Below are 27,948 nucleotides of genomic sequence, written 5' to 3'. Positions count from 1 at the left end.
TTTAATAATGAACATAATGTATTAACACATAACATTTCGTTTTAAATCATTTAATAATGTTACATTGTACATATATATTTTACATTTTATTTAAAAGCAAATACATATTGAAATATTAAATTAAGTATTCACACATTACATTTCATTTTATTAGGTAAAATTATGTATTTACACATTAATATTCATTTAAAAGCATTTTAAAAGGTTACATTGTACATTTACATTAAAAATTTTATTTATAAGCAAACACATATTAAAATATTACATTTAGTATTCACACATTAAAATTTGTTTAAAAAGCATATTCATATTTTAATATTACATTTAGTTTTTACATATAACATTTCATTTTATAATGTAACATTAGGTATTTACTCATAACATTTCGTTTTAAATCCTTTTATAATGTAACATTGTATATTTATACTTACATTTTATTAAAAAGCAAATACATATTAAAATATTAAATTTAGTATTCTTATATTACATTTCATTTAATTAGGAAACATAAAGTATTTACACATAACATTTCGTTTAAAAGCATTTTAAAATGTTACATTGTACATTTATATTTTACATTTTATTTAAAAGCAAATACATATTAGAATATTGCATTTAGTATTTACATATAACATTTCATTGAAAAGCATTTTATAATATTACAATGTACATTTATACTTTACATTTTATTTAAAAGCAAATACATATTACAATATTACATTTAGTATTCACATATAACATTTCATTTTATAATGTAATATAAGGTATTACATATAACATTTCATTTAAAAGCATTTTATAATGTAACATTATACATTTACATATTACATTTTATTAAAAAGCAAGTACATATTAACACATTACATTTAGTATTTAAATATAACATTTCATTTAAAAGCATTTTAAAATGTTACAATGTACGTTTATTTTTCATTTTATTTAATAGCAAATATATATTAGAATATTACATTTATTATTTACATATAACATTTCATTTTATTAGGTAACTTAAAGTATTTACACATAACACTTCATTTAAAAGCATTTTAAAAGGTTACATTGATTATTTACATTTAACATTTTAATTAAAAGCATTTTTAATGTTTCATTGTACATTTATTATAACATTTTATTTAATAGCAAATACATAATAGAATATTACATTTAGTATTTACATATAACATTTCACTTAAAAGCATAAAATAATATTACACTGTACATTTATTCTTTACATTTTATTTTAAAGCAAATACATATAAGAATATTACTTTTAGTATTCACATATAACAGTTCATTTTATAATGTAACATAAGGTATTTACATATAACATTTCATTTAAAAGCATTTTATAATGTTACATTATACATTTACATATTACATTTTATTAAAAAGCAAGTACATATTATAACATTACATTTAATACTCACATATAACATTTCATTTTATTAGGAAACATTAAGTATTTACACATAACATTTTGTTTAAAAGTATTTTCTAATGTAACATTGTACATTTACATATTACATTTTATTTAATAGCAAATACATATTAGAATAATACATTTAGTATATACATATAACATTTCACTTAAAAGCATATTATATTATTACACTGTACATTTATACTTTACATTTTATTTAATAACAATTACATATTAAAATATTACATTTTGTTTCAAAAGCAGATTCAATAAATAAAATCATATTTGGTATTCTAAAATAACATTTTATTTTATAATGTAACATAAGATATTTACACATAACATTTCATTTAAAAGCATTTTATAATGTTATATTGTACATTTCAATATTACTTTCTATTTAAAAGTAAATACATTTGAAAATATTACATTTAATATTCACATATAACATTTCATTTTATTAGGTAACATAAATTATTTATTCATAACACTTCATTTAAAAGCATATTTAAAAGTTACATTGAACATTTACATATTATATTTTATTTTAAAGCAAACACATATAAAAATGTTACATTTAGAATTCACACATGACATTTTGTTTAAAAAGCATATTCATATTTTAATATCACATTTAGTATTATCATATAACATTTCATTTTATAATTTAACATTAGGTATTTACACATAACATTTCGTTTTAAAGCATTTTATAATGTTACATTGTAATTTTACATAATACGTTTTATTTTAAAGCATGTACATATTATAACATTACATTTAGTATTTACATATAACATTTCATTTTAATACATTTTATAATGTTACATTGTAATTTTACATATAACGTTTTATTTAAAAGCAAGTACATATGAACACATTACATTTAGTATTTAAATATAACATTTCATTTAAAAGCATTTTAAAATGTTACATTGTACGTTTATTTTTACATTTTATTTAATAGCAAATACATATTAGAATATTACATTTATTATTTACATATAACATTTCATTTTATTAGGTAACTTAAATTATTTACACATAACATTTCGTTTAAAAGCATTTTAAAATGTTACATTGTACATTTATATTTTACATTTTTTTTAAAAGCAAATACATATTAGAATATTGCATTTAGTATTTACGTATAACATTTCATTGAAAAGCATTTTATAATATTACAATGTACATTTATACTTTACATTTTATTTAAAAGCAAATACATATTACAATATTACATTTAGTATTCACATATAACATTTCATTTTATAATGTAACATAAGGTATTTACATATAACATTTTATTTAAAAGCATTTTATAATGTTACATTATACATTTACATATTACATTTTATTAAAAAGCATGTACATATTAACATATTACATATAGTATTTAAATATAACATTTCATTTAAAAGCATTTTAAAATGTTACAATGTACGTTTATTTTTCATTTTATTTAATAGCAAATATATATTAGAATATTACATTAATTATTTACTTATAACATTTCATTTTATTAGGTAACTTAAAGTATTTACACATAACACTTCATTTAAAAGCATTTTAAAAGGTTACATTGATTATTTACATATAACATTTTAATTAAAAGCATTTTTAAATGTTACATTGTACATTTACTATAACATTTTATTTAATAGCAAATACATATTAGAATATTACATTTGGTATTTACATATAACATTTCAGTTAATAGCATATAATAATATTACACTGTACATTAATTATTTACACATTATTTTAAAGCAAATACATATTAGAATATTACATTTAGTATTCACATATAACAGTTCATTTTATAATGTAACATAAGGTATTTACATATAACATTTCATTTAAAAGCATTTCATAATGTTACATTATACATTTACATATTACATTTTATTAAAAAGCAAGTACATATTAACACATTACATTTAGTATTTAAATATAACATTTCATTTAAAAGCATTTTAAAATGTTACAATGTACGTTTATTTTTCATTTTATTTAATAGCAAATATATATTAGAATATTACATTTATTATTTACATATAACATTTCATTTTATTAGGTAACTTAAAGTATTTACACATAACACTTCATTTAAAAGCATTTTAAAAGGTTACATTGATTATTTACATTTAACATTTTAATTAAAAGCATTTTTAATGTTTCATTGTACATTTATTATAACATTTTATTTAATAGCAAATACATAATAGAATATTACATTTAGTATTTACATATAACATTTCACTTAAAAGCATAAAATAATATTACACTGTACATTTATTCTTTACATTTTATTTTAAAGCAAATACATATAAGAATATTACTTTTAGTATTCACATATAACAGTTCATTTTATAATGTAACATAAGGTATTTACATATAACATTTCATTTAAAAGCATTTTATAATGTTACATTATACATTTACATATTACATTTTATTAAAAAGCAAGTACATATTATAACATTACATTTAATACTCACATATAACATTTCATTTTATTAGGAAACATTAAGTATTTACACATAACATTTTGTTTAAAAGTATTTTCTAATGTAACATTGTACATTTACATATTACATTTTATTTAATAGCAAATACATATTAGAATAATACATTTAGTATTTACATATAACATTTTACTTAAAAGCATATTATATTATTACACTGTACATTCAAACTTTACATTTTATTTAATAACAATTACATATTAAAATATTACATTTTGTTTCAAAAGCAGATTCAATAAATAAAATCATATTTGGTATTCTAAAATAACATTTTATTTTATAATGTAACATAAGATATTTACACATAACATTTCATTTAAAAGCATTTTATAATGTTATATTGTACATTTCAATATTACTTTCTATTTAAAAGTAAATACATTTGAAAATATTACATTTAATATTCACATATAACATTTCATTTTATTAGGTAACATAAATTATTTATTCATAACACTTCATTTAAAAGCATATTTAAAAGTTACATTGAACATTTACATATTATATTTTATTTTAAAGCAAACACATATAAAAATGTTACATTTAGAATTCACACATGACATTTTGTTTAAAAAGCATATTCATATTTTAATATCACATTTAGTATTATCATATAACATTTCATTTTATAATGTAACATAAGGTATTTACACATAACATTTCGTTTTAAAGCATTTTATAATGTTACATTGTAATTTTACATAATACGTTTTATTTTAAAGCATGTACATATTATAACATTACATTTAGTATTTACATATAACATTTCATTTTAATACATTTTATAATGTTACATTGTAATTTTACATATAACGTTTTATTAAAAAGCAAGTACATATGAACACATTACATTTAGTATTTAAATATAACATTTCATTTAAAAGCATTTTAAAATGTTACATTGTACGTTTATTTTTACATTTTATTTAATAGCAAATACATATTAGAATATTACATTTATTATTTACATATAACATTTCATTTTATTAGGTAACTTAAATTATTTACACATAACATTTCGTTTAAAAGCATTTTAAAATGTTACATTGTACATTTATATTTTACATTTTTTTTAAAAGCAAATACATATTAGAATATTGCATTTAGTATTTACGTATAACATTTCATTGAAAAGCATTTTATAATATTACAATGTACATTTATACTTTACATTTTATTTAAAAGCAAATACATATTACAATATTACATTTAGTATTCACATATAACATTTCATTTTATAATGTAACATAAGGTATTTACATATAACATTTTATTTAAAAGCATTTTATAATGTTACATTATACATTTACATATTACATTTTATTAAAAAGCATGTACATATTAACATATTACATATAGTATTTAAATATAACATTTCATTTAAAAGCATTTTAAAATGTTACAATGTACGTTTATTTTTCATTTTATTTAATAGCAAATATATATTAGAATATTACATTAATTATTTACTTATAACATTTCATTTTATTAGGTAACTTAAAGTATTTACACATAACACTTCATTTAAAAGCATTTTAAAAGGTTACATTGATTATTTACATATAACATTTTAATTAAAAGCATTTTTAAATGTTACATTGTACATTTACTATAACATTTTATTTAATAGCAAATACATATTAGAATATTACATTTGGTATTTACATATAACATTTCAGTTAATAGCATATAATAATATTACACTGTACATTAATTATTTACACATTATTTTAAAGCAAATACATATTAGAATATTACATTTAGTATTCACATATAACAGTTCATTTTATAATGTAACATAAGGTATTTACATATAACATTTCATTTAAAAGCATTTCATAATGTTACATTATACATTTACATATTACATTTTATTAAAAAGCAAGTACATATTATAACATTACATTTAATATTCACATATAACATTTCATTTTGTAAGGTAACATTAAGTATATACGCATAACATTTCATTTAAAAGCATTTTAAAAGGTTACATAGAACATTTACATATAAGATTTCATTTAATAGCAAATACATATTAGAATATTATATTTAGTATTCACACATTACATTTTGTTTTAAAAGCAGATTCATATTTTAATATCACATTTAGTATTAACATATAACATTTCATTTTATAATAAAACATTAAGTATTTACACATAACATTTTGTTTAAAAGTATTTTCTAATGTTACATTTTTCATTTACATATTACATTTTATTTAATAGCAAATACATATTAGAATAATACATTTAGTATTTACATATAACATTTCACTTAAAAGCATATTATTTTATAACACTGTACATTTATACTTTACATTTTATTTAAAAACAATTACATATTAAAATATTACATTTTGTATTTACTTTTTACATTTTGTTTCAAAAGCAGATTCAATAAATAAAATCATATTTCGTATTCTAAAATAACATTTTATTTTATAATGTTACATAAGGTATTTACACATAACATTTCATTTAAAAGCATTTTATAATGTTATGTTGTACATTTCAATATTACTTTTTATTTAAAAGTAAATACATTTGAAAATATTACATTTAGTATTTACATATAACATTTCATTTTATTAGGTAACATAAAGTATTTATTCATAACACTTCATTTAAAAGCATTTTAAAAGGTTACATTGAACATTTACATATTACATTTTATTTTAAAGCAAACACATATAAAAATGTTATATTTAGAATTCACTCATGACATTTTGTTTAAAAAACAGATTCATATTTTAATATCACATTTAGTATTAACATATAACATTTCATTTTATAATTTAACATTAGGTATTTACACATAACATTTCGTTTTAAAGCATTTTATAATGTTACATTGTAATTTTACATATAACGTTTTATTTAAAAGCAAGTACATATGAGCACATTACATTTAGTATTTAAATATAACATTTCATTTAAAAGCATTTCAAAATGTTACATTGTACGTTTATTTTTACATTTTATTTAATAGCAAATACATATTAGAATATTACATTTATTATTTACATACATTTCATTTTATTAGGTAACTTAAAGTATTTACACATAACACTTCATTAAAAAGCATTTTAAAAGGTTACATTGATTATTTACATATAACATTTTAATTAAAAGCATTTTTAAATAATATTCTTGTTTATTCTCATCATGTCATAATACAAATACAGTACACATATAGTACATTATGTCAAAGTCAAAAATTATCGATGAGTAAAAGGCAACAATGCTAGCGGAAAACCGATTTAACAGACCGAAGTCATCGCAATGCGCCCGTGGGAAAAATCACTAACACTAAAAGCACACGTTCACAGACACTTTAAAACTCTTGCCACATGTGCTGCTTGAGGAGAGCGGGGAATTGCGCGGCGTTGCAGTCTTTGAGTGCCGGAGGCAAATCGTTCCATGGCTTGACTACCCTGAAGGAGAACGCGCGCTGGCCGAAAACACTGCGGGTCGGAGGCGGCTGGAGGCGGGGGTGCTGGCCACTATCACCTCTCAATACACGACCCTCAATTATTCTCGCACGCGCGTTAAAATCGGTCTCACCACACTCACACTTTTTGAAAAAGATTAAGTCATTGTATCTCAGCAGCATTGGGAATGGCATGATTTTTTGCTCATTGGCCGGCGGCGGATTGCGGCCATAGATGAAATGCACCGCCCTCTTTTGCACCCTCTCCAGCCTGTTGACGTTGTCTTGTGTTGTCGGGTGCCAGGCTGGGAGGCCGAAAGTCATTACCGGTCTCACAAGAGTCAGGTATGCCACCCTCTTAACGCGGGCCGTGCACCCTTGCAGGTTGCGCGCCGCGAACCCTAGGTTTCGTGCTGCCTTCCCACGCACGATGTCCGTGTGCTCGTGCCATCGGAGGTCGCTTGAGATGTGCACGCCGAGCATACGCTCCTTGTGCACGTACTCGAGAACCGTAGCACCGAGGGTGTACACGAACTGCAGAGGGACGCGCGCGCGGGTTATGTCCATGATTTTGCACTTTTTGGCGTTCAGAGTCATCCCGTTGTTGGAGCACCAAATGTCGATGTTGAACAAATCTTCCTGCAGCGCGTCGGCATCTTCTTGGCATCTTATTTCTTTATAAATGGTCGCGTCATCGGCGTACTGGACAAGGGTGCTGCTTGTTACCATTTCTGGTAAATCCGCGACGAAAATGTTGAAGAGGAGCGGGCCGAGAACGCTCCCCTGAACAACTCCCGAGGCCACCTCACAAGGCTCCGAGCTCTCTCCGCCGAACTTGACAAACTGCGTTCTGCCAACGAGGAAGTTCTCGTACCACTTAAGCATTTGACCTTTTATGCCGTAGTGCTGCAGCTTAGAGAGGAGCCTCGGATGCAAGACTTTATCAAAAGCCTTGCTCCAGTCCAGGAAAACAGCGTGGATGTGAGTGCCGCTCGCCTCGTCCAGGGCAGCTGTCCAGTGGTCTATTGTCCCCGTCAGCAAAGTGGTGCAGCTTCTTTTCTCCCGAAATCCATGTTGGCATGAGGGAATTACTTTTTCTTTTTCTAAGTATTCCACAGTTCTGTCTCGCACGATTCGCTCGAGCGTTTTTCCCACAAGAGATGTAATGCTGATAGGCCTATAGTTCTGCATGTTGCTTTTATCTCCGTCCTTGAATATGGGGGTGACTGCTGCAGTTTTCCAGTCGGCCGGGAGTTCGGCGGACTCGAGCGATTTGTTGAAAACGTGTGCGAGAGAAGGAGCGAGCGCTGCGGCACAGTATTTGAGCAGGGGAGCTGGCAATCCGTCTGGGCCAGCAGCTGCGCTCGCCTTGTACATTTATTACAATATACATTGTACATTTATTATAACATTTTATTAAATAGCAAATACATATTAGAATATTACATTTAGTATTTACATATAACATTTCACTTAAAAGCATATTATGTTATTACACTGTACATTTATACTTTACATTTTATTAAATAACAATTACATATTAAAATATTACATTTTGTATTTACTTTTTACATTTTGTTTCAAAAGCAGATTCAATAAATAAAATAATATTTAGTATTCTCATAAAACATTTTATTTTATAATGTTTCATAAGGTATTTACACATAACATTTCATTTAAAAGCATTTTAAAAGGTTACATTGAACATTTACATATAACATTTCATTTAAAAGCATTTTATAATATTACAATGTACATTCATACTTTACATTTTATTTAAAAGCAAATACATATTAAAATATTACATTTAGTATTCACATATAACATTTCATTTTATAATGTAACATAAGGTATTTACACATAACATTTCATTTAAAAGCATTTTATAATGTTACATTATACATTTACATATTACATTTTATTATGAAGCAAGTACATATTATAACATTACATTTAATATTCACATATAACATTTCATTTTATTAGGTAACATACAGTATTTACTCATAACACATCATTTAAAAGCATTTTAAAAGGTTACATTGAACATTTACATATTACATTTTATTTTAAAGCAAACACATAAAAATGTTACATTTAGAATTCACACATGACATTTTGTTTAAAAAGCAGATTCATATTTTAATATCACATTTAGTATTAACATATAACATTTCATTTTATAATTTAACATTAGGTATTTACACATAACATTTGGTTTTAAAGCATTTTATAATGTTACATTGTAATTTTACATAAAACGTTTTATTTAAAAGCAAGAACATATTAACACATTACATTTAGTATTTAAATATAACATTTCATTTAAAAGCATTTTAAAATGTTACAATGTACGTTTATTTTTCATTTTATTTAATAGCAAATATATATTAGAATATTTTATTTATTATTTACATATAACATTTCATTTTATTAGGTAACTTAAAGTATTTACACATAACACTTCATTTAAAAGCATTTTAAAAGGTTACATTGATTATTTACATTTAACATTTTAATTAAAAGCATTTTTAATGTTTCATTGTACATTTATTATAACATTTTATTTAATAGCAAATACATAATAGAATATTACATTTAGTATTTACATATAACATTTCACTTAAAAGCATAAAATAATATTACACTGTACATTTATTCTTTACATTTTATTTTAAAGCAAATACATATAAGAATATTACTTTTAGTATTCACATATAACAGTTCATTTTATAATGTAACATAAGGTATTTACATATAACATTTCATTTAAAAGCATTTTATAATGTTACATTATACATTTACATATTACATTTTATTAAAAAGCAAGTACATATTATAACATTACATTTAATACTCACATATAACATTTCATTTTATTAGGAAACATTAAGTATTTTTACATAACATTTTGTTTAAAAGTATTTTCTAATGTAACATTGTACATTTACATATTACATTTTATTTAATAGCAAATACATATTAGAATAATACATTTAGTATTTACATATAACATTTTACTTAAAAGCATATTATATTATTACACTGTACATTCAAACTTTACATTTTATTTAATAACAATTACATATTAAAATATTACATTTTGTTTCAAAAGCAGATTCAATAAATAAAATCATATTTGGTATTCTAAAATAACATTTTATTTTATAATGTAACATAAGATATTTACACATAACATTTCATTTAAAAGCATTTTATAATGTTAAATTGTACATTTCAATATTACTTTCTATTTAAAAGTAAATACATTTGAAAATATTACATTTAATATTCACATATAACATTTCATTTTATTAGGTAACATAAATTATTTATTCATAACACTTCATTTAAAAGCATATTTAAAAGTTACATTGAACATTTACATATTACATTTTATTTTAAAGCAAACACATATAAAAATGTTACATTTAGAATTCACACATGACATTTTGTTTAAAAAGCATATTCATATTTTAATATCACATTTAGTATTATCATATAACATTTCATTTTATAATTTAACATTAGGTATTTACACATAACATTTCGTATTAAACCATTTTATAATGTTACATTGTAATTTTACATAATACGTTTTATTTTAAAGCATGTACATATTATAACATTACATTTAGTATTTACATATAACATTTCATTTTATTAGGTAACTTAAAGTATTTACACATAACACTTCATTTAAAAGCATTTTAAAAGGTTACATTGATTATTTACATATAACATTTTAATTAAAAGCATTTTTAAATGTTTCATTGTTTATTTATTATAACATTTTATTTAATAGCAAATACATATTAGAATATTACATTTAGTATTTACATATAACATTTCACTTAAAAGCATATAATAATATTAGACTGTACATTTATTCTTTACATTTTATTTTAAAGCAAATACATATTAGAATATTACTTTTAGTATTCACATATAACAGTTCATTTTATAATGTAACATAAGGTATTTACATATAACATTTCATGTAAAAGCATTTTATAATATAACAATGTACATTTATATTTTACATTTTATTTTAAAGCAAATACATATTATAACATTACATATAGTATTCACATAAAACATTTTATTTTATTAGGTAACATTAAGTATTTACACATAACAATTCATTTAAAAGCATTTTTAAAGGTTGCATTGTACATTTACAAATAACATTTTATTTAAAAGCAAACACATATTAAATTATTGCATTTAGTATTCACACATTACATTTTGTTTAAAAAGCAGATTCATATTTTAATATTACATTTAGTATAAACATATAACATTTCATTTAATAATGAACATAATGTATTAACACATAACATTTCGTTTTAAATCATTTAATAATGTTACATTGTACATATATATTTTACATTTTATTTAAAAGCAAATACATATTGAAATATTAAATTAAGTATTCACACATTACATTTCATTTTATTAGGTAAAATTATGTATTTACACATTAATATTCATTTAAAAGCATTTTAAAAGGTTACATTGTACATTTACATTAAAAATTTTATTTATAAGCAAACACATATTAAAATATTACATTTAGTATTCACACATTAAAATTTGTTTAAAAAGCATATTCATATTTTAATATTACATTTAGTTTTTACATATAACATTTCATTTTATAATGTAACATTAGGTATTTACTCATAACATTTCGTTTTAAATCCTTTTATAATGTAACATTGTATATTTATACTTACATTTTATTAAAAAGCAAATACATATTAAAATATTAAATTTAGTATTCTTATATTACATTTCATTTAATTAGGAAACATAAAGTATTTACACATAACATTTCGTTTAAAAGCATTTTAAAATGTTACATTGTACATTTATATTTTACATTTTATTTAAAAGCAAATACATATTAGAATATTGCATTTAGTATTTACATATAACATTTCATTGAAAAGCATTTTATAATATTACAATGTACATTTATACTTTACATTTTATTTAAAAGCAAATACATATTACAATATTACATTTAGTATTCACATATAACATTTCATTTTATAATGTAATATAAGGTATTACATATAACATTTCATTTAAAAGCATTTTATAATGTAACATTATACATTTACATATTACATTTTATTAAAAAGCAAGTACATATTAACACATTACATTTAGTATTTAAATATAACATTTCATTTAAAAGCATTTTAAAATGTTACAATGTACGTTTATTTTTCATTTTATTTAATAGCAAATATATATTAGAATATTACATTTATTATTTACATATAACATTTCATTTTATTAGGTAACTTAAAGTATTTACACATAACACTTCATTTAAAAGCATTTTAAAAGGTTACATTGATTATTTACATTTAACATTTTAATTAAAAGCATTTTTAATGTTTCATTGTACATTTATTATAACATTTTATTTAATAGCAAATACATAATAGAATATTACATTTAGTATTTACATATAACATTTCACTTAAAAGCATAAAATAATATTACACTGTACATTTATTCTTTACATTTTATTTTAAAGCAAATACATATAAGAATATTACTTTTAGTATTCACATATAACAGTTCATTTTATAATGTAACATAAGGTATTTACATATAACATTTCATTTAAAAGCATTTTATAATGTTACATTATACATTTACATATTACATTTTATTAAAAAGCAAGTACATATTATAACATTACATTTAATATTCACATATAACATTTCATTTTATTAGGAAACATTAAGTATTTACACATAACATTTTGTTTAAAAGTATTTTCTAATGTAACATTGTACATTTACATATTACATTTTATTTAATAGCAAATACATATTAGAATAATACATTTAGTATTTACATATAACATTTTACTTAAAAGCATATTATATTATTACACTGTACATTCAAACTTTACATTTTATTTAATAACAATTACATATTAAAATATTACATTTTGTTTCAAAAGCAGATTCAATAAATAAAATCATATTTGGTATTCTAAAATAACATTTTATTTTATAATGTAACATAAGATATTTACACATAACATTTCATTTAAAAGCATTTTATAATGTTATATTGTACATTTCAATATTACTTTCTATTTAAAAGTAAATACATTTGAAAATATTACATTTAATATTCACATATAACATTTCATTTTATTAGGTAACATAAATTATTTATTCATAACACTTCATTTAAAAGCATATTTAAAAGTTACATTGAACATTTACATATTACATTTTATTTTAAAGCAAACAAATATAAAAATGTTACATTTAGAATTCACACATGACATTTTGTTTAAAAAGCATATTCATATTTTAATATCACATTTAGTATTATCATATAACATTTCATTTTATAATTTAACATTAGGTATTTACACATAACATTTCGTTTTAAAGCATTTTATAATGTTACATTGTAATTTTACATAATACGTTTTATTTTAAAGCATGTACATATTATAACATTACATTTAGTATTTACATATAACATTTCATTTTAATACATTTTATAATGTTACATTGTAATTTTACATATAACGTTTTATTAAAAAGCAAGTACATATGAACACATTACATTTAGTATTTAAATATAACATTTCATTTAAAAGCATTTTAAAATGTTACATTGTACGTTTATTTTTACATTTTATTTAATAGCAAATACATATTAGAATATTACATTTATTATTTACATATAGCATTTCATTTTATTAGGTAACTTAAATTATTTACACATAACATTTCGTTTAAAAGCATTTTAAAATGTTACATTGTACATTTATATTTTACATTTTTTTTAAAAGCAAATACATATTAGAATATTGCATTTAGTATTTACGTATAACATTTCATTGAAAAGCATTTTATAATATTACAATGTACATTTATACTTTACATTTTATTTAAAAGCAAATACATATTACAATATTACATTTAGTATTCACATATAACATTTCATTTTATAATGTAACATAAGGTATTTACATATAACATTTTATTTAAAAGCATTTTATAATGTTACATTATACATTTACATATTACATTTTATTAAAAAGCATGTACATATTAACATATTACATATAGTATTTAAATATAACATTTCATTTAAAAGCATTTTAAAATGTTACAATGTACGTTTATTTTTCATTTTATTTAATAGCAAATATATATTAGAATATTACATTAATTATTTACTTATAACATTTCATTTTATTAGGTAACTTAAAGTATTTACACATAACACTTCATTTAAAAGCATTTTAAAAGGTTACATTGATTATTTACATATAACATTTTAATTAAAAGCATTTTTAAATGTTACATTGTACATTTACTATAACATTTTATTTAATAGCAAATACATATTAGAATATTACATTTGGTATTTACATATAACATTTCAGTTAATAGCATATAATAATATTACACTGTACATTAATTATTTACACATTATTTTAAAGCAAATACATATTAGAATATTACATTTAGTATTCACATATAACAGTTCATTTTATAATGTAACATAAGGTATTTACATATAACATTTCATTTAAAAGCATTTCATAATGTTACATTATACATTTACATATTACATTTTATTAAAAAGCAAGTACATATTAACACATTACATTTAGTATTTAAATATAACATTTCATTTAAAAGCATTTTAAAATGTTACAATGTACGTTTATTTTTCATTTTATTTAATAGCAAATATATATTAGAATATTACATTTATTATTTACATATAACATTTCATTTTATAATGTAACATAAGGTATTTACATATAACATTTCATTTAAAAGCATTTTATAATGTTACATTATACATTTACATATTACATTTTATTAAAAAGCAAGTACATATTATAACATTACATTTAATACTCACATATAACATTTCATTTTATTAGGAAACATTAAGTATTTACACATAACATTTTGTTTAAAAGTATTTTCTAATGTAACATTGTACATTTACATATTACATTTTATTTAATAGCAAATACATATTAGAATAATACATTTAGTATTTACATATAACATTTTACTTAAAAGCATATTATATTATTACACTGTACATTCAAACTTTACATTTTATTTAATAACAATTACATATTAAAATATTACATTTTGTTTCAAAAGCAGATTCAATAAATAAAATCATATTTGGTATTCTAAAATAACATTTTATTTTATAATGTAACATAAGATATTTACACATAACATTTCATTTAAAAGCATTTTATAATGTTATATTGTACATTTCAATATTACTTTCTATTTAAAAGTAAATACATTTGAAAATATTACATTTAATATTCACATATAACATTTCATTTTATTAGGTAACATAAATTATTTATTCATAACACTTCATTTAAAAGCATATTTAAAAGTTACATTGAACATTTACATATTACATTTTATTTTAAAGCAAACACATATAAAAATTTTACATTTAGAATTCACACATGACATTTTGTTTAAAAAGCATATTCATATTTTAATATCACATTTAGTATTATCATATAACATTTCATTTTATAATTTAACATTAGGTATTTACACATAACATTTCGTTTTAAAGCATTTTATAATGTTACATTGTAATTTTACATAATACGTTTTATTTTAAAGCATGTACATATTATAACATTACATTTAGTATTTACATATAACATTTCATTTTAATACATTTTATAATGTTACATTGTAATTTTACATATAACGTTTTATTAAAAAGCAAGTACATATGAACACATTACATTTAGTATTTAAATATAACATTTCATTTAAAAGCATTTTAAAATGTTACATTGTACGTTTATTTTTACATTTTATTTAATAGCAAATACATATTAGAATATTACATTTATTATTTACATATAACATTTCATTTTATTAGGTAACTTAAATTATTTACACATAACATTTCGTTTAAAAGCATTTTAAAATGTTACATTGTACATTTATATTTTACATTTTTTTTAAAAGCAAATACATATTAGAATATTGCATTTAGTATTTACGTATAACATTTCATTGAAAAGCATTTTATAATATTACAATGTACATTTATACTTTACATTTTATTTAAAAGCAAATACATATTACAATATTACATTTAGTATTCACATATAACATTTCATTTTATAATGTAACATAAGGTATTTACATATAACATTTTATTTAAAAGCATTTTATAATGTTACATTATACATTTACATATTACATTTTATTAAAAAGCATGTACATATTAACATATTACATATAGTATTTAAATATAACATTTCATTTAAAAGCATTTTAAAAAGTTACAATGTACGTTTATTTTTCATTTTATTTAAAAGCAAATATATATTAGAATATTACATTAATTATTTACTTATAACATTTCATTTTATTAGGTAACTTAAAGTATTTACACATAACACTTCATTTAAAAGCATTTTAAAAGGTTACATTGATTATTTACATATAACATTTTAATTAAAAGCATTTTTAAATGTTACATTGTACATTTACTATAACATTTTATTTAATAGCAAATACATATTAGAATATTACATTTGGTATTTACATATAACATTTCAGTTAATAGCATATAATAATATTACACTGTACATTAATTATTTACACATTATTTTAAAGCAAATACATATTAGAATATTACATTTAGTATTCACATATAACAGTTCATTTTATAATGTAACATAAGGTATTTACATATAACATTTCATTTAAAAGCATTTCATAATGTTACATTATACATTTACATATTACATTTTATTAAAAAGCAAGTACATATTAACACATTACATTTAGTATTTAAATATAACATTTCATTTAAAAGCATTTTAAAATGTTACAATGTACGTTTATTTTTCATTTTATTTAATAGCAAATATATATTAGAATATTACATTTATTATTTACATATAACATTTCATTTTATTAGGTAACTTAAAGTATTTACACATAACACTTCATTTAAAAGCATTTTAAAAGGTTACATTGATTATTTACATTTAACATTTTAATTAAAAGCATTTTTAATGTTTCATTGTACATTTATTATAACATTTTATTTAATAGCAAATACATAATAGAATATTACATTTAGTATTTACATATAACATTTCACTTAAAAGCATAAAATAATATTACACTGTACATTTATTCTTTACATTTTATTTTAAAGCAAATACATATTAGAATATTACTTTTAGTATTCACATATAACAGTTCATTTTATAATGTAACATAAGGTATTTACATATAACATTTCATTTAAAAGCATTTTATAATGTTACATTATACATTTACATATTACATTTTATTAAAAAGCAAGTACATATTATAACATTACATTTAATACTCACATATAACATTTCATTTTATTAGGAAACATTAAGTATTTACACATAACATTTTGTTTAAAAGTATTTTCTAATGTAACATTGTACATTTACATATTACATTTTATTTAATAGCAAATACATATTAGAATATTACATTTAGTATTTACATATAACATTTTACTTAAAAGCATATTATATTATTACACTGTACATTCAAACTTTACATTTTATTTAATAACAATTACATATTAAAATATTACATTTTGTTTCAAAAGCAGATTCAATAAATAAAATCATATTTGGTATTCTAAAATAACATTTTATTTTATAATGTAACATAAGATATTTACACATAACATTTCATTTAAAAGCATTTTATAATGTTATATTGTACATTTCAATATTACTTTCTATTTAAAAGTAAATACATTTGAAAATATTACATTTAATATTCACATATAACATTTCATTTTATTAGGTAACATAAATTATTTATTCATAACACTTCATTTAAAAGCATATTTAAAAGTTACATTGAACATTTACATATTACATTTTATTTTAAAGCAAACACATATAAAAATTTTACATTTAGAATTCACACATGACATTTTGTTTAAAAAGCATATTCATATTTTAATATCACATTTAGTATTATCATATAACATTTCATTTTATAATTTAACATTAGGTATTTACACATAACATTTCGTTTTAAAGCATTTTATAATGTTACATTGTAATTTTACATAATACGTTTTATTTTAAAGCATGTACATATTATAACATTACATTTAGTATTTACATATAACATTTCATTTTAATACATTTTATAATGTTACATTGTAATTTTACATATAACGTTTTATTAAAAAGCAAGTACATATGAACACATTACATTTAGTATTTAAATATAACATTTCATTTAAAAGCATTTTAAAATGTTACATTGTACGTTTATTTTTACATTTTATTTAATAGCAAATACATATTAGAATATTACATTTATTATTTACATATAACATTTCATTTTATTAGGTAACTTAAATTATTTACACATAACATTTCGTTTAAAAGCATTTTAAAATGTTACATTGTACATTTATATTTTACATTTTTTTTAAAAGCAAATACATATTAGAATATTGCATTTAAAATTTACGTATAACATTTCATTGAAAAGCATTTTATAATATTACAATGTACATTTATACTTTACATTTTATTTAAAAGCAAATACATATTACAATATTACATTTAGTATTCACATATAACATTTCATTTTATAATGTAACATAAGGTATTTACATATAACATTTTATTTAAAAGCATTTTATAATGTTACATTATACATTTACATATTACATTTTATTAAAAAGCATGTACATATTAACATATTACATATAGTATTTAAATATAACATTTCATTTAAAAGCATTTTAAAATGTTACAATGTACGTTTATTTTTCATTTTATTTAATAGCAAATATATATTAGAATATTACATTAATTATTTACTTATAACATTTCATTTTATTAGGTAACTTAAAGTATTTACACATAACACTTCATTTAAAAGCATTTTAAAAGGTTACATTGATTATTTACATATAACATTTTAATTAAAAGCATTTTTAAATGTTACATTGTACATTTACTATAACATTTTATTTAATAGCAAATATACTAGAATATGGTAATTTCGCCCCTCCCCCCTATACATCTCGACTTTTTCCGCGCGACCGAGGATTCGCCCCCCGGCAACTCCGGGGTGCACGGCCGCCTCGAGTTGCGGGCGTCCCCGTGACGTGCGGCAACCCTAGGGAGCGAGGCCACCTCGAGTTCGGGGCGTCCCCGTGACAGGTGGCAACCCTAGGGTGCGCGGCCGCCTCGACTTCGAGTGGTCCCCGTGGCGTGCGGCAACCTTTGGGAGCGAGACCGCCATAAGTTCGGGCCGTCCCCGTGGCGTGCGGCAACCTTTGGGAGCGCGGCCGACTTAAGCTGGGTCCGGCCATGTGGTGTCTGGCAACCCTAGAGTGCGCGGCCGCCTTGAGTTTTTGCCGTCACTACGGCGTGCGGCAACCCTAGGAAGGGCGGCTGACTAAAGTTGGGGCCGGTCGTGTGGTGTCTGGCAACCCTAGAGTGGTCGGCCGCCTTGAGTTCGGGCAGTCTCTACGGCGTGTGGCAACCCTAGGGTTCACGGCTGCTTGGGGTTTGGGCCGTCCCTATGGCGTGTGGCAACCCTAGGAGTCTTTGCCGCATTGAGTTTGGCCGTCACTATAGCGTGTGGCAACCCTATGAAGCGCGGCCGACTTAAGTTGTGGCCGGTCCTGTGGTGTCTGGCAACGGTAGAGTGCGCGCCCGCCTTTAGTTTTGGTCGTCCCGATGTTGCCTGGCAACCCTAATAGGCGTGGAAGACTTAAGTGTTAGGCGTCTGACGGGAGAGTGGCAACCCTAGGGTGGGCGGCCGCCTTGATTTTTGGGAGTCCCTACAGCGTGTGGCAACCCTATAGTGGTCGGCCGCCTTGAGTTCAGGCAGTCTCTACGGCGTGTGGCAACCCTAGGGTTGGCGGCCACATTGAGTTTTGGCAACCTCTATGACATGTGGCAACCCTAGGAGGCGTGGCAGACTTAAGTGTTAGGCGTCTGATGGGAGAGTGGCAACCCTAGGGGGGCAACTGACTCCAGTTGGGGGTAGCTACGAGGATGCGGCCGCCCGACTCGGGTGCCAGACAAAACTTATTGGCAAACTCTGGGGTTATGGCAACCCTATCGGCGCGGCCGTTCCCGAAGCCACCCCCGGGAGCGGCGACTTCGGGGCCCCGCCGCGCCCCTTTCCCGCAATTTCCGACTCCGGTTCTCCGTGCTCGCCTCGGCCGCCTCCCGCGCCTTCGCGAATCTCGCGCCGATCCCATGAATCGCCCCGCGGGTGCCCCTCGTTCGCGGGGCTCCCGAGTGCCCCTCGTGCTCTCGCGGGCTCCCGCGACGACGGCGCCTAACTCCACGACCCCCGCGCTACGGCCCACGCGAACTTCGGCCCGATCGGCGCGGCCGTTCCGAAGCCGCCTCCGGGGGCGGCATCTTCGGGGCCCCGCCACGACCCATCCCGCGCCCGGCGACCCCGGGTCCCTATGCTCGTCTTGCTCGCCTCGGCCGCCTCCGGCGCCCCCGAAAATTTCGCGCCGATCCGACGCCCCTCCCCGCGGGCGCCCCTCGTTCGCGGGGCTCCCGGGCGCCCCGCAGACTTTCGCGGGGCGAACGCGCCCGCGCGGCGGCCTCCCAGGTCGCCTCCGGTGCCGCCCGCCGAATCGCGGCCCGATCGGAGCGGCCGTTCCGCAGCCACCCCCGGGGGCGGCGACTTCGGGGCCCCGCCGCGCCCCCATCCCGCGCCCGGCGACCCCGGGTCCCTATGCTCGTCCGGCTCGCCTCGGCCGCCTCCGTCGCCCCCGCGAATCTCGCGCCGATCCGCCGACCCGCCCCGCGGATGCGCCTCCTTCGCGGGGCTCCCGGGCGCCCCGCGGACTTTTGCGGGGCGAACGCGCCCGCGCGGCGGCCTCCGGGGCGTGCCCCGGACCCGCGTGCCGAATTTCGTCCGGATCGTTAGACGAAAGTTTTTTCGGGGGTGGTTTTCACCCCCTTCGGGGCGCGTCACGCCCGCGCCCCCATTTGCGAAAACGCTCGCGGGGACCTCCCCGGCAATCTTGCGTCGCTAACTAAAATTCGAATTTTTCGATTTTTATTGTTTTTTTAATATATAGTAGGATATTAGAATATTACATTTGGTATTTACATATAACATTTCAGTTAATAGCATATAATAATATTACACTGTACATTAATTATTTACACATTTTTTTAAAGCAAATACATATTAGAATATTACATTTAGTATTCACATATAACAGTTCATTTTATAATGTAACATAAGGTATTTACATATAACATTTCATTTAAAAGCATTTAATAATGTTACATTATACATTTACATATTACATTTTATTAAAAAGCAAGTACATATTATAACATTACATTTAATATTCACATATAACATTTCATTTTGTAAGGTAACATTAAGTATATACGCATAACATTTCATTTAAAAGCATTTTAAAAGGTTACATAGAACATTTACATATAAGATTTCATTTAATAGCAAATACATATTAGAATATTATATTTAGTATTCACACATTACATTTTGTTTTAAAAGCAGATTCATATTTTAATATCACATTTAGTATTAACATATAACATTTCATTTTATAATAAAACATTAAGTATTTACACATAACATTTTGTTTAAAAGTATTTTCTAATGTTACATTTTTCATTTACATATTACATTTTATTTAATAGCAAATACATATTAGAATAATACATTTAGTATTTACATATAACATTTCACTTAAAAGCATATTATTTTATAACACTGTACATTTATACTTTACATTTTATTTAAAAACAATTACATATTAAAATATTACATTTTGTATTTACTTTTTACATTTTGTTTCAAAAGCAGATTCAATAAATAAAATCATATTTCGTATTCTAAAATAACATTTTATTTTATAATGTTACATAAGGTATTTACACATAACATTTCATTTAAAAGCATTTTATAATGTTAAGTTGTACATTTCAATATTACTTTTTATTTAAAAGTAAATACATTTGAAAATATTACATTTAGTATTTACATATAACATTTCATTTTATTAGGTAACATAAAGTATTTATTCATAACACTTCATTTAAAAGCATTTTAAAAGGTTACATTGAACATTTACATATTACATTTTATTTTAAAGCAAACACATATAAAAATGTTATATTTAGAATTCACTCATGACATTTTGTTTAAAAAACAGATTCATATTTTAATATCACATTTAGTATTAACATATAACATTTCATTTTATAATTTAACATTAGGTATTTACACATAACATTTCGTTTTAAAGCATTTTATAATGTTACATTGTAATTTTACATATAACGTTTTATTTAAAAGCAAGTACATATGAGCACATTACATTTAGTATTTAAATATAACATTTCATTTAAAAGCATTTCAAAATGTTACATTGTACGTTTATTTTTACATTTTATTTAATAGCAAATACATATTAGAATATTACATTTATTATTTACATACATTTCATTTTATTAGGTAACTTAAAGTATTTACACATAACACTTCATTAAAAAGCATTTTAAAAGGTTACATTGATTATTTACATATAACATTTTAATTAAAAGCATTTTTAAATAATACATTGTACATTTATTATAACATTTTATTAAATAGCAAATACATATTAGAATATTACATTTAGTATTTACATATAACATTTCACTTAAAAGCATATTATGTTATTACACTGTACATTTATACTTTACATTTTATTAAATAACAATTACATATTAAAATATTACATTTTGTATTTACTTTTTACATTTTGTTTCAAAAGCAGATTCAATAAATAAAATAATATTTAGTATTCTCATAAAACATTTTATTTTATAATGTTTCATAAGGTATTTACACATAACATTTCATTTAAAAGCATTTTAAAAGGTTACATTGAACATTTACATATAACATTTCATTTAAAAGCATTTTATAATATTACAATGTACATTCATACTTTACATTTTATTTAAAAGCAAATACATATTAAAATATTACATTTAGTATTCACATATAACATTTCATTTTATAATGTAACATAAGGTATTTACACATAACATTTCATTTAAAAGCATTTTATAATGTTACATTATACATTTACATATTACATTTTATTATGAAGCAAGTACATATTATAACATTACATTTAATATTCACATATAACATTTCATTTTATTAGGTAACATAAAGTATTTACTCATAACACATCATTTAAAAGCATTTTAAAAGGTTACATTGAACATTTACATATTACATTTTATTTTAAAGCAAACACATAAAAATGTTACATTTAGAATTCACACATGACATTTTGTTTAAAAAGCATATTCATATTTTAATATCACATTTAGTATTAACATATAACATTTCATTTTATAATTTAACATTAGGTATTTACACATAACATTTCGTTTTAAAGCATTTTATAATGTTACATTGTAATTTTACATAATACGTTTTATTTTAAAGCATGTACATATTATAACATTACATTTAGTATTTACATATAACATTTCATTTAAATACATTTTATAATGTTACATTGTAATTTTACATATAACGTTTCATTAAAAAGCAAGTACATATGAACACATTACATTTAGTATTTAAATATAACATTTCATTTAAAAGCATTTTAAAATGTTACATTGTACGTTTATTTTTACATTTTATTTAATAGCAAATACATATTAGAATATTACATTTATTATTTACATATAACATTTCATTTTATTAGGTAACTTAAATTATTTACACATAACATTTCGTTTAAAAGCATTTTAAAATGTTACATTGTACATTTATATTTTACATTTTATTTAAAAGCAAATACATATTAGAATATTGCATTTAGTATTTACGTATAACATTTCATTGAAAAGCATTTTATAATATTACAATGTACATTTATACTTTACATTTTATTTAAAAGCAAATACATATTACAATATTACATTTAGTATTCACATATAACATTTCATTTTATAATGTAACATAAGGTATTTACATAGAGCGCCAGGTAAGAACCGGTCACGTTTGCGAAGCAGCGGCAGATTCTGACCGTTTTTCCCGGATTTTGGAATTGTTTCAGTTTACTTTCGGGCCCAGGAGGGCCGCGGAGTGTCTCTTCAACCCATTATCGAGACATTTCGTCCCTGGACCCGATTTTTCAAAGTGAAAATTGAGAAATTCCTGCATGTATTCCGGACTTGGCTGTCTCGGAATTTGTAACGTCAGGAATTACGATGTAAAGCTCAGACCTCGCCGAGGACCAACCCCGCGCCGCCTGTATAGATGCAACAACGCCGGCCAGCAGAAAATTTCTCATCTTACACCAGCACCAGGCGGCGCCTCCTGTCCCTGCGGCCACGATGGTTTGACACCGGATATCGGACAGTTTCAAATCGGACAGTTTCAAATAGAAATCGGCAAAATCAGCTGTGTGAGCGCATCCATCTTTCTTTCCATGACGTCACAGTTTCCACCTGAGAAGCGCGCGACCTGGCATCTATTGATGCGCATTGCACTAAGCGGACAGGTACATTTGAATCCCGGGCCCCAGATGTTCTGCGTGCAGTGTGACCGAACTGGCCGGCGCACTCAAATAAAAATTATTTGCTCCGAGTGCGAAAAAATGTTCCACGCTACTTGCTTGAAAATGAATACTGCAGAGAAAAATAAATTTAGACATGGTGGGTATACTTGTATGCTATGCTCCCTTCCTTCACTCTCAGATTCACTCTGGTCACTGCCAGCCGCCATATCGCTACCTCAGAGCATCCACAGGACAATGAGGACGAGCATGAATAATAAAGGAGCTAAATTGCTGTGTTTCAACGCCAGGTCATTGAAAAATCGAAAGAGAGCTGCGGATATCGCTGCCCTTCTTGAGGTGCACGCCGCTGAAATAATAGCAATAAATGAAACTTGGCTCTCCAGTGATGTTTTTGATCATGAGGTTGTACCAACTGACTACGTCGTGCTGCGAAAAGACCGCGTTGGTGGAAAGCGTCCCGCTGGCGGAGTCCTACTTGCAATTATGCCACACCTGCAACCGCGAAGACAACTGGTACTCGAGACAGCGGCCGAAGTGGTCTGGGCCGAAGTAAGGATCTCAAATCTCCGAGTATTGATCGCTTCAGTTTACAGGGCCCCAAACTCAAGCGCGGAGCAAAACGAAGAACTCCTCCGCTCGTTTCATCTAGCAGCCGAGCAACAACATAATTTTGACGCTTGCATGGTGATGGGCGATATGAATTTAGACATCAACTGGAGCAAGGAGCCAGCAGAGCCCAAAGCTGCGCCGGCAGAAAGATTCTTGGAGGCATTTAACGATTTGGCTTTCGCCCAACTTATCCAGGACTCAACGAGAACAACTTCGAGAACTGAGAAAACAATAGACCTGTTCCTCTGTGATACCCCTAATCTCGTCTCATCAGCAACTGTCACTGACGGTGTTAGTGACCACTCGGCCTTACTCATTCATCTGAAAATAGACTCCAAACGACCGACGCCGATTGCTACAACACTGCCCGATTGGCGCCGAGCAAACTGGACAGGTTTGAATAACTCTTTAGAAGAGAAGCTGCAAGATATATCCAGCATCGACGACCTGTTTGTTGCTTGGGAAACCTTGAAGAACGCTCTCTTTGAGAGCATGGTGGAGTTTGTGCCACCGAGAAAGACGAAAGGCAAACGAAAATTGGTACCATGGCTGAATAAGGGACTGAAAAAATTATTAAAGATGAAGAACGAACTGTTCACAAAATGGCGCACCGAGAAATCCGCCGAGTCAAGAGAAATCTTTGAAACCGCGAGGAAGGTGGCTCAAAAAGCAACAAGAGCAGCCAAGGATTGTTGGTTTTGGACTCTAGGGCGAGGACCGGGCGGAGCGGCTATTTTTTGGAAGTATATCCACTCGAAAACGAAAGTCCCAGTAAACACTGTCAGCTTTACAGCTGGAGGACGAGTGTTCACTGAGCCACAGGAAATAGCAAGTCAATTCCTATCCTCCTTTAAGCAAAACTTCTCGCCAATCGAAAATGACTATCCCTTTGTTCGTCGGGCCCCAGAACTAGATGACACAATCTGTGAGTTCCATATCACAACGAGCGATGTGGAAAATCTCCTTTCTGTCTTGGACAGTAACAGTGCTACCGGTCCAGACGGCATCCCTGCCATTCTCTTAAGAAAGTGCGCAAAATCCTTGAGTCCCAGCCTTGCGAGTGTGTTTAACTTATCCCTGCAAGCACGTGATTTGCCAGCAGACTGGAAGTGCGCAGCGGTCACTCCTATCCCAAAAGACGGCGACAGACGTGATTTCAAAAATTACAGGCCAATTAGTGTAACCTCACTAGTCGGCAAATTACTGGAGAAGCATATAAGAAATCAATTGGCAAGCTTCTTCCAAAGAAATAACAGCCTGCCTGACTGCCAACACGGTTTTCGGGAAAAACGATCCTGTACTACCATGTTAATGCGGACGTTAGATGCCTGGACTGCTGAGCTCGACGGAAAAAGTGGAAATCACGTTCATGCCGTGTTTTTAGACTGGTCCAAAGCATTCGACATGGTTCCTCAGCAGAGATTACTCTCGAAACTAGAACATTACGGAGTGCACGGTGCCGCACTCGAGTGGCTGAAAAACTTCCTCGTAGGACGAAGCCAATTTGTGCGCTTTAATGGAGCGCGCAGCGAGTCCTGCGAGGTTCCCTCGGGTGTGGTACAAGGAAGTGTTCTAGGACCGCTGTTGTTTAATATTTTTGTCTCGGACCTTCCTGCAATTGTGCAAACAAATATCGTTCAATATGCAGACGACTGCACCCTGTACCACGAGGTGAGCAACATTGACGACGTAGACACGCTGCAGGAAGATCTTGCTAGAATTGACGTTTGGTGTATTAACAATGGTATGAAGCTTAACGCCAAGAAGTGTGTGGTAATGGATATTTCACGCTCACGGTTGCCGTTCAAACCACGGTACACTGTCGGTGGCGTCACCCTCGAGTATGTTAGTACACAACGACTTCTTGGCGTGCATATCTCCAAGGATCTCCGCTGGAATTACCACGTAGACATCCAGCGGAAGAAAGCAGCACAAACGCTTGGTTTCGCGGCCCGCAACTTGCAAGGCTGCACCCAGCGAGTAAAGAGAATAGCGTATCTGTCCTTGGTCAAAACCAAGATGTTCTACGGCTCACCGGCATGGCATCCAACAACAAAAACGAACGTGGAGAAAATGATCAGTCTGCAAAATCGTGGCCTACACTTCATTTACGGCCGCCACGTCCCGCCGCCCGAACACCGGAACATGCTATCTGTCCCAGCTCAGCTCAGGTATAACGACCTGCTGTTCTTCAAAAAGTGCTTGGCCGGAGTTACGGACTACGACGCCATGGCTCGCATAACCTTGGGGCGCGTGCACCGCGGTGATGACCAGCTGTACCCTAGACTGCAGCAGCCTCCTGCC

This window comes from Cloeon dipterum, chromosome 2, assembly GCF_949628265.1.
Source record: "Cloeon dipterum chromosome 2, ieCloDipt1.1, whole genome shotgun sequence".
In the NCBI taxonomy this organism is placed as follows: domain Eukaryota; kingdom Metazoa; phylum Arthropoda; class Insecta; order Ephemeroptera; family Baetidae; genus Cloeon; species Cloeon dipterum.
This window is presented reverse-complemented; position numbering follows the sequence as displayed.